The sequence below is a fragment of the Hibiscus syriacus genome, unplaced genomic scaffold (genome assembly GCF_006381635.1).
Source record: "Hibiscus syriacus cultivar Baekdansim isolate YM2019G1 unplaced genomic scaffold, ASM638163v2 tig00112206_pilon, whole genome shotgun sequence".
Taxonomy (NCBI): domain Eukaryota; kingdom Viridiplantae; phylum Streptophyta; class Magnoliopsida; order Malvales; family Malvaceae; genus Hibiscus; species Hibiscus syriacus.
Window position 1 is genome coordinate 277,448 of NW_024063267.1, and position 9,049 is coordinate 286,496.

Sequence of the window (9,049 nt, forward strand, 5' to 3'; positions counted from 1 at the left end):
CAAAACAAAAGAATTTTGAGTATTATTTGATATGCTGATGAAGTTTATTAATTCTACGAGCAGTAGGCTCGTAAAGAACCGAACGAGAATACGAAAGAGGATATGTTCATATTTGTTCGTTTATCCTTAATTGAATAAGTGAACAAACACGAATAACTAAATGAACATAATTTCTTGTTCGTGTTTGTTAAGGAATGTAGTTTGTTCGTGTTCGTTCGTTAAAATAATAAACGAACAAATATAAAAATGTAACTTTCTTTTAAATTATGCAAAAGTCTTAAAGAATATAAATGAACAAACATAAAATTATTTTATTGAACAAATGAACATAATGAATGGACTATCGAACATAAATAAACATAAACGAACGGACTACCGAACGTAAATGAACGAACAAGCCTTTTGTTTGTGTTCGTTCATTTAATTAAACAAATAAAAATTTGTTCGCGTTCGTTCGTTTAATAATAAGCGAACTTCTCGCCGAACATTCGATTGTTTACGGGCCTAACGAGAAGGATTAGAAATCATCACGTCATTAATTAAGTAATAAAACTCACTAGTTGGGCCAATTTGAACTCCGATTAGCCAAAACAATGGCCAATATAATGAAAAGTATAACAGCCTGCATTGGGTTAATTAAGAACATCAGTAAATATCATTGGAAATATACACAAAAAGGATGCCAAAAAGAGGCATAGTAAACTCACCAGAAGTGGAGTGTAATTGGACTGAGTCGGAATAATGTAAGATTTCCTGGTCAAAATTGTTTTTTTTAAGTATAAAGATATGAAATAAATAAATAAATAATAAAAATAAATGTAGACCTTTCATTCAGACCCCCGAGTCCCTGCAAGTCTTGAGGATTGAATCTAGTCTGCTCAAAGTGTTTTGTGCATTGGGATCATTATGGTCAACCTATAATAGCCGAAGAAGCATTTTGGAGTCGTTAAACCCGGAAAATAATACGAGTACGATTGCATTCGATGACATTATCGCTTATCCGGGTTGGGTATACGGTGGAATGTCGTTATCTGAATATTGAGAATAACCACATACCTTAGCTTTCAACATACAAGAAAAATCGTAGAAAGCACCATAGACATCGGCCATCGATTTTGTTCGGTCAATGACTTTCGCGGTGAGACCTGAAACACGATCAAAGGCAAATCAAGTCTTTATTACTTTTCACCATTACATTCCCTGGACCAAAACTTGAAGATGAAAGATTGAATTATCACAGTTCGACGTAAAACGATCAAAGCACTGAGATCAGGTTTGTTATGATTCTATTCACGGAAACAAGTTTAAGGAAATCCGTAAAACCCGTTTTAAGGCCTGTGCCTCTAAGATTTAAGCTTCAAGGAAAACAATTCTGGAGACTCGTAGCTTACCGCGCCTCATTTTCACTACGCCTCTGAAGACTTCAATGTTGTTGTAGCACAAGGCTAGTGTTCCAATAGCCATGACCTAGTAACAGCATGACATGAGCAAAATAGAGACAAAGTTGAGCAGATCAATATTTGATAAATATGGCATGCAACTCGAATGATATAACGAAGACGAACTGATGGAGTACTGCCTCAAACCTGAGGAATAGCACAAAACCGAAAGATTGACGGAGTACGTAAAGAAGACATGTACTTCATGCAATCATCCACATGAATTAAAGTATTAGTGATCATGTCATTCAAGCACTGCACTGCCTTGACCGAGTTTTTCTTCGTATTTCAAGTCCTACGGTTAAATTCATACACATTTATAAGTTACTGGAATGAAATTCAGTTACAGTTTCAGCTGGAAGTTAGGATAGAAGGTGCAACAGAGGCATACCTCGAGTTTGTTGACGTATTTACTCCATATCTCGCGAGGCCAAAATTCGTGACTTCGGTATTTCATTAATATCCTCTAGATAATCTCGGATAATATTCGTTTTCTGCCATTTTGTAGACCCAGAACACATAGTTTAAGAATCATGTCTTCAAACAAATGTCCAAATGCATGCATAAGAAATGTTGCTTAATTCATATCAGAGCATACCTGAAGAAAACCCATTGAATTGGAGAGAGAATCCGGAGCCAAATCTTCTGCCCCACAGGCATGGAAAAGTTTGGAAAGACCTAATCCCACAAGTCCTGCTACATAGTGACAATATTCATCGTAATCATCAACCGTTTCGACCTGCAGCAAACACAAGTTCCGGTGATCATATATAAGATAATATATATACATGTTTTGCTCAAGTATACAAAATGGTATTAAGACATTTAAGAGTTGTATTCTTGCATGCATATTGAACAGATTCAGGGCTCAGCTTGAGAGATCGAGTTCCTATATATGGTAAAAGACAATCTAGAAGAGATCAACCACATTTCAATAATGCAAGAATGACAAACCTCCTTGCAAATGAATTTTGCCATCCCTGCACCCATTCTTTTCGTAATGTCCTCGACAGCCTCCTGATAACTGCATAGTCAATTGAGAATTATCGACTTTTTTCGGATCAAAATCCACAATCAAAAACAGCTTGAACCACTTATCTAAGATAGCCTAGTTAGGAGATAAGACATAAACTATAACACTACAGATCAGCATCACATTTATATCTTCATGAACAAGGAAGATCGAGAAAAAAAATTCAACAACAGACCCTTTTCGAGTTCCAGAAAAGCGTAGATACATGATGAAACTCGTCCATAAGAACTTTGTAGTTCTTTGTACCACCTGAAAAAAGAGAGAAAGCTATATAAGCAAACATACCGGGATTCATTAACCAGTAAAGTTTTCGATCATGATGCATATTGCGCTACTCCACAGAAAATCGAGAACCCTCCTTTGAAGGAGAATTTTTTTTCTAGATGCTCACATGAAAAGTGCCAGTTGCGATCGTATATATGACGATAAAAGTCTTTGAGGATAGGAACTTTGACATCAGTTGCTACACTAGTGTCATCCTCTGCATGAAAGGAAAACATCAGTGCAGATCAACACTTAATGTAATAATCTAATAAAGATATGAGAACAAAACTCGGCTTCTTATGAACAACTCGAAAAGGAAATGGGAATATTACTATCATTCATAGATTATAGTGAGGCCAATACGCAGAAATTGCTCCTAATAATTTAGAATCGGTGAAGATTATTCATAATGGGAAAAATAAAGGGTTAAAAGACTAAGAACAAACCAACAGTATCAAGCGCTCGAAGAACCAAATAGAATATGCAGACCTGCAAAAACGCAAGCATGGGAAACAAAATCAAATCACCAGGTTGAACAACGATTAGTCTAATCTTAAAGATTAATAAAAACCCACAATAAATACAATCGAAATCGACAGTAAATTTACGAAATCAGACGGCACCATATGAAATCCAAAGAGTTTTTTTTGCTTACTGCGTTTCTAAGCTCGGTGTCGAGCTGTTGAATAACGAGGGCGAAACTACGAGAGACTTTGTGAAGCATGGAGAAACAAAGGCCCATGAGGCTCCGACGGGATCTGTTTCTCGGCATGCCTCAAAGCCATTTCAGCTTCAACAATGGATAGAAATCATCTGGGTTATTCACAAGCGCTCTCAAACTCCCCATAATTGAAGATTTGTCTTCAAATCAGATCCAAAACACAAACGAAATCTGGGTATGTGGAGAAACAAATGGTTGTTCGGATTTCTGAAGGGGGGAATGCAAATTGGGCGTGTCTTTATAGTTTCATTTGAAATGATGCTTGGTTTTGGCCTACTTTGCGACCTAAACAGTTGTGAGCCGATTTTGATTGATTTTCTACCAGATTTTTGAGGATTCTATGGCAGAAAGAAAGCTCGTGGCTCAGAAAGAGTTGAAATTTGAGATATATTTATTCAGTATTTTGGACTTTCTGGCTCGACTTCAATCCTTTTCAGCATTTGTACAGGCTATTAAGGTATGTTTGGATGTACACTTTTTGATGCTTTTTAATGTGTAAATTTATTAGTTTTATTTATTACTTAAACTTTTATTTTTTCAAAATTATACTTAAAATTAGCTTTTGTTTTATTTTAGTATCACACGTTAAAAACTTTAGTTTTTATTTCATTTTAGTACATCATTTAAATTTAACGTTAAGTTTGAAAAATGAAAATTTAGGTATTAAAACGGACCTAAGCAGATAGTTTAGGTATTAACGCATTAAGTTTTTACTAAAATGAAATGAAAATTAAACGTTATGTATGATTTCGAAAAATTAAAAGTTTAGGTACATACATACCAAAATTAATAGTTTGGATACTAAATGTATATTTACCCTTTTTCAATCAATTTTTTTATCATGATATGAAAATTAGCTCCAAACATTTATTTAAACAATTATTTTATTTTATTTTTTTGTACATTTTAATTTTCTAACATCTTAAATTTTGGTCAAAAGGTTTTATTAGATAAAATTATAATTACAATCGTCAATATATTATTGATGTAAATATTTTCAAAAATTTTAATTGCTAATGTCACATGTATATAATCATCTTGATGACATGAATATACCATACCATATTAGATAATGCAACATCACTGATTGTCTTAGATGATGTAATAATGTTGATATTATCTTAAGTGCGTGACATATATTTTGTTATTATCTTAATTAATTTGACACATACGACATTATCATACTAAATGATATAATATGTCACAATTATCTTGAGAAATATAATGTGTGACACGTTAATAATATACAAGTGTAAAAATGTTAGGTCAACAATGTGCTTTTACTGTTAGTAAACTAAAAGTCGAACTCATCAAACGACTTTAGTTGTAAAAGGGAGTGTTATTCTTCCTAAAATCTCGGGTTTCAAGTAATGTACAACGAGTATGTTTTTTATTGTCAATGGCTAAAAAAATTCTGAAAAGATACTACCTGATAATTAACAATTTTGACCAAAAACTAGAATGTAAAAACAAAAAGTGTTAAGAAAGGCCTACATCATCCCACCACAATAAATTCCAAGTTTGGAAGAGGGACTAATTAGAGAAATTGTCGAGTTTTGAGACCATTATACACAAAAAATTTAAGGACTAAATATTATTTTATCCCTATTATTTTCTATTATTGAATCATTTTTTATACTTTGAAGTGTACCAATCCAACCATAATTATCCCAAACACGCCTTATTAATATTGACTTGATTCATATCGCATAATTGCCATTAGCAATAATAAAAGTTTATTTATTAAATGAATTGGCGCTTTCAATGATGTGAAGTTTTATCTAAATTGATCTAGGGTTTTCAAATTTTCGAATAATTCGATTAACTGACGAATTAAAGTTCGGTTAATTCGGAGGTCACGAATTAATTCGATCGATTAACGGTTAATTCGGTTCGAATTTAATTAATCGAAATTAAATTTAAATATATTTATATAACATATGCTTAGCCCAAACCATTTAAAACTCAATTAATAATTTAAGATTCAATAACTTTTAAACCTAAATCAATATTAATTAACTAAAAAAATTATATAAAAATTTTTTTTATAATTGTATTATTTAAATTAATTGTAAACTGTTTTTTTTGAATTAAAAAATATTAAATATTATATATAACATATGGGCTAAGCCCAAATCATTTAAACCCAGTTAATAATTTAAGATCCATAATTTTTAAACTTAAATCAATATTAATTAAAAAAATTTATATAAAATTTTTATTTATAATTATATATTATTTAAATTAATTATAAACTGTTTTTTTAATTAAAAAATATTTAATTTTTATATAAATTCGAAATTCTAACAAAATTCGGTTAATTCAAAATTAACCGAATTTATTCGGTTCGGTTAATATTTTTGAAAAAAAGTTCGGTTCGGTTAACGGTTAAAGAAAAAAATTTGATTATGGTAATTCGATCGGTTCGGCCATCGAATTAACCGAATGAACAGCCCTAAATTGATCGACAGTTTGCCACTTAGTATAGGTCTTTAAAAATATCCTAAAATATTTTCCGTTCACTCGTTTGATTGATCTGATCTAAATAGGGTATTTTAGATAAATATGATTTTATGGGCTGGATACTCGATCCGCTATTTTAACGGAGTTTCCATAAGACTCTCGAATCACAAATTATTATTAATTGAATATTTTTTCCTTTTTTATTTTATTATCATTAAATTATTTCTAATTTCCATTATATTATCTATATATATATTTCATTATTTCACCTTAACATTTATTATTTATTTTAATCTTAAATTATTAAATTTATTATAATTTCATTTTTAATTTGATATTTATATTTTCAAATTTTATTTTTAGGTTATAATTTGAATTGTTGTTATAAACTTTTAAGTTTTATATTTTATGTTATTCTATATGGATTTTCTAAAATTAATATACATTAATAAATAAAATAATATCAACCGGGTACCCTGACCCGAAAATGTGCTACCTGAATTTTATGGGTACCCGACTTACGAGTACTCGCCTCTTATGAACCGAATTTTTGTGACTTAAAAATCTCGAGTACCTAACAATTCGGGTACATGAAAATACGAGTAATTGGATTTGAACACCCCTACTTAATACTTACATAGCTATTTGAATAATGCAATTTTCATTAATTTAACATAATAAAATTGTTTATATTAAATTATTTTAGGTTAAAATACACAAATATTCTGATTATAGAACATTGTTTTGTTAAGTCATCGACTAGTAAAAGTCACAAAATAATAATCTGACTAGTCTAGAAGTGATGTTTTGTTAAGTTTTTCAACTATTAAAAGTTATAAATTGATCGCCATACTATTCATATATTACAAACTCGATCATTTTTAGTTAAAATTTTGACGATCTTCAATGCTAATGTTAACCTATTAACTAATATATAATAAAATCATATTTTAATGACATTGCTTTCAAGCACTGCCTCATCGTCATAATATTTCAAGCATCGGTTCGATGTTATAATGTAAAAAAAATGTCGATCCACAAAATACAACTTAAATGATTATGAAATTAGATTTTATCATATCTCAACCAACATGTTAACATGCATTCAACTCATATGGTCACCAAATTTTCAATAAAAGATGACAAGTTTATAACACATGAATAGTAAAGTAATTATTTTGTAACTTTTAATAGTTAGAAGGCTCAACAAAGCAACACTCTATAGTTGAGGACCATTTGTGTACTTTACCCATTAGTTTGCAAATATTTAGTTAGTAAACACTATAATAATAGATTGGTGTGTTATTTTTTATTTTAAATTTAATTGCTTCTTAACAGGTATAATAGTTGTCAGGATCCTACCTCGTATTTGTTAAAAGATTAATTATTTAACAACGAACATTCGTACTCTTATATATGTAATGTTCAAATTTAAGACTGTAAAGGATAAAAATAAATATTTTAACCATTGAAATCGTTTAATTCGTATATAAAAATACCATTTAAATAAACTTATTTTTTACTTTATAATAACATTTTATGTAAAATCAATATTTAATTACTTTAGAATACGTTTTATAACAATGCCAACATTGTATTACATATTCAATATATTTGTCTTCAATTAGGTACATGAAATTAACTTCAATATTTAATTTGGTGTTTAAATTGTTTTATCTAATTAAGTACTTGAACTTAATCTATTGGTTCAACCTACATTTGGACATGATTTTTAATGTATTTTCGACACCAAATTGTACCAATAAGCCAAATTTAGGTACTAATTTAAACAAAAAAAACTAAAGTTATCTAAGTGGACAACAAAAATTTATATATCAAATTGATCCTCAAACTCAAATTTAAATATTTAATTGGCAAAAAGACGCCATAGGTCCCTATATTTTAAAGAAAAACTAACGTAGTCATCGTATTATTTTTCCTCTTAATGTGACATTCCAACTTAGAAAATAAACCCAACATGACCCTTTGACTAATATTTTTTTGTCGTTGACCGTTACAGTGTTTACTTGACAATTCACGATGCTGACATAACACTTCACGGTGGTTAATAATGTGGCCTATGACATGACGGATGAACTAAATTAATAACTAAAACATGATAGATGGAATACCACGTTAACACCATGAGCTGTCTCGTCAGTAATGTAACAATTGATGACGAAAAACGTTGGTCAAATGGTTCCATTAGATTTTTATAAGTTAAAGGGTCATATTGAGAGAAAAGAATAATATGAAGGCTACATTTCATTTTTTTCCGAAAGTACAGGAACTATTTAATTTGACCACAAAATCTTTAGGTACCAAAATGTATATTTACCCTAAAACAAATCACAATAGTTGTTGACATGAAAAGAATGTACTTACAGTTTTTCTAAGCTCAGCAGATTGAAGCACCGTGGTAACGATAGCAAAACTAGAGAGAGCGTAAAGTATCGAATAGCAAAAAACCCAGTGCTGAGGCTGTAACGGGTTTCGCTTCTTGCTCAATGCATTCATGGCGGCCAATTTGAGCTTCAGCAACGGATAAATCTCGCTCGGGTGTTTCAAAATCTCCCACGTAAAAGCACCAAACCGACCAATTTTTTTAATCACGGCGAAGATCGTCGATGATGACGGGGGAATTCGCCTCTGGTCTGCGATCTCTGCAGCCATGTTCTTGAGCTTCAACAATGGCGAAAAGTCAATGGGGAAAAGTTTCAAATGATGTGTAAAAGGTCTCATGAACCCAGAAATAATATAAATTTGATTCGGAAGCCTTCTCTTTCTCTAGGACTGAGATACATTAATATAATAGCAAGTTTGGAATTGATATTTTCTTTTTTACATAAATAGAATTCATTAATTTTATTAAATAAATATTTAAAATTACAATGAAGGTTTATAATTAGGGATGGACATGGGTCGGGTCGGATTTTTTGTCCAACCGACTCAACCCAAAAATTTTAAATCCACCACCCGACCCGAAAAATATATCATTTCACATGACCTGATTTTTTTAGATAAAATAAAAATCCGACCCGACTCGAAATAATATATTTAATAAAAAAATATTTTTATTCAATAAAAATAGGTATTTAATTAAAAAAATAATATATAAAAGAGTATTTT

General features: G+C 30.5%; 1 pseudogene; it reads right to left on the reverse strand.

Moving 5' to 3' along the window:
• Positions 1–556: 556 nt before the first annotated feature.
• On the reverse strand, positions 557–3,824 carry LOC120175362 (annotated as a pseudogene).
• Between the last annotated feature and the right edge of the window lie 5,225 nt (positions 3,825–9,049).